A 2,486-nucleotide genomic window follows, 5' to 3' on the forward strand; every position below is an offset into this window, starting at 1 on the left:
ATCTCAGATTTACAGTTGAGTGGAAGAAAAATATGAAAGTTTGTTGTGGGTGAAAGATGTTTTATGAAGAGTGGAATATCACCAAAAGTGTTTGTTACTAATGTTATTGTTATTTATTCTACAAATGGAATAATAGAGTAAAAGATGTTTTAAGCCTTAAGGAACAATTAGCTGAAGCTCTTTAGGATACATATTCCAAAGTTGTGCTTAGCTATTTCTGCTGAAGGCCTACCTTTGCCTTTGTCTCTAGATCAACAAAATAAACAAAATACTGGGAATAAATTACAGAAAATTGTAAAAAAAAAGAAAATTAAGTGCCCCTCTCCTGGTCTTGTTTTTTTTCCCTCCCCCGCACTTTTTCTTCTTCTCTCCCTGTTAAATATATTCAAATTTAATGGATTCACTAGTGTCCTTGATGAAGATACCGTCCCTAATCTTGTAAGCAACCTTACTTGAAATTTAACATTTTTCTGGTAGTCTTTCAGAATATATAAAAAAAAAAGTTTTTGAAATGTTCAAATTAAAATTTTCTAGCCTCTAGGCTGATTTGAAGAGATTGGCATTTAAAAAAAATGAAAGACTTTTTTTTTTCTTTCCTGCCAATGTAATCTATTCACAGTTCGTCTATTGTATACAGATGTACAACCCTTTGACAGTTTTATCAATATTTTATTTCACTTCTTAACCTTGATCTGCTTCTAACTTTTTTTTTTGACTCCTGTATATTTGATCTGCTGATCACAGATATTCTCCATTATTAAGAGATACAAACTCCTGCATGAACCTTGTAATCAGTATTATACTTAGGGTAAACCTGCAATACCTGGTTTTCTGTGACATCTCTACTACAGACATTTATTTTATGCACCAAAAAAAAAAAAAAGTCATCGATTCCAATTATTTATTTTTCTTTCATGATAAGTTGTACCATAACTTTAAAGAAAACCAAAACCTCTCCTGAAATATCGGAGAGCCATACTGCCTGGTGGTTTGTCTCTATGTTCTGTTAGTAAAAGTCCTGAAATCCATATGGGCAGGGAGGGTGTCTTCAGGAAGGCAGTCTACCATTCGATGTATACAACAGTATTAAATGTTGCTGTATGAATTTTGTATAATGTAAACACTGCTGATTATTATTATTATTATTTTCTTTTTTTTGGGTGTCTGTGTGGAAGGGCAAGTGTTTTGCCTGTGTTTCATCCATTTATTTGCTTTCCCTAACTGCAACCATTTCTCTTCCATTGTACTTTCCGTTTCCTTCAAACGGAAACTTAGGTAACACTCATTTAAATGCCATTCATTCTGTATTTTCCTTTGCATGTTCATCAACTTAGGTCAGCAGTAATCTCTTTGTTATAGATTTGGCAACTTTTTATGACTTAATTTTTGTTGTCTGTGTCTCTCCTCAGTTCAGTGGGAAACATTTAAAATTATTTAATAAATTTTTAAAAATGCAATTTGTTTTGTTAGTTCATTATTTACAGTATTTACATTTGACGGATATTTATCCTCATCTTGTTTGTTGTTAACACAACGTTTCGGCTGATATACCCTCCAGCCTTCATCAGGTGTCCAAATTTAATTCCAATCCCACTCTGGTATTCATTTTTAGAAAGGAGTTAAAATAAGTGAAGGAAATGTATTTACTTTGAAAGAATGAAAAGTAACATTGACCCTGTCTCAGTTTGATCTCAGAACACAAAGAACTGAAACTGTTCCTACTAATCAATCTAACACTGCCAATTGGTGGAGGGCATGGCTGTGTGCTAAAGAAGATTACTTGCCAACCTGTGGATTTAGGTTCTGTCTGCTACCTTAGGTAACAGTTTTTTATTATTATAGCCCTGGGCCAAGCAAAGCCTTGTGAGTGGATTCTTTTGTTGGCTTGCATTCTGATAATGCTTTAACTTTGATACCAACCTGGCTGAAACTGTCAAAGTAATCGACTGACCATTTCTCCTACAATTGCTGGCCCTGTGCCAAAATTTAAAATAACTAAAAGTTCAGCAGTAAGCACATCCCATTAGGAATGCTTTTGGAAGAAAGAATCTTTAATGCATTTCTTTAATTTGTTCATTATTTGTAATGAAAATAAAAATGAAAAATATGGTGTAGTGGTTAAGAGTGCGGGCTACCAGTCCCAAGATTCTGAGTTCAATTTCAGGCAGTGACCTAAATAATAATAATATCGAAAACTACCTTAGGAATGAGAACCCAGGTTCAAAACTTCCCCAAAACACCTGAAGAAGGCTGGAGGGTATAACAGCCAAAACATTGTGTTAACAAACGACGAAGGACAAATATCCGTCAAATGTAAATAATGAATATCTGCTGATGATATCAAAAGTTTTTCCAACATTGCAATGGATTTAGAAGGAAGCTTGCAAAACTTCTGATTAGCTGCTGCACTTCCTGCATGGGACAAAGCATCTCCATTATTGATTTAATTTTATCAGATAAGTTTTTGCTATGGTTGTATTCTAAGA

The sequence above is a fragment of the Octopus bimaculoides genome, chromosome 17, assembly GCF_001194135.2.
Source record: "Octopus bimaculoides isolate UCB-OBI-ISO-001 chromosome 17, ASM119413v2, whole genome shotgun sequence".
Taxonomy (NCBI): Eukaryota; Metazoa; Mollusca; class Cephalopoda; order Octopoda; family Octopodidae; genus Octopus; species Octopus bimaculoides.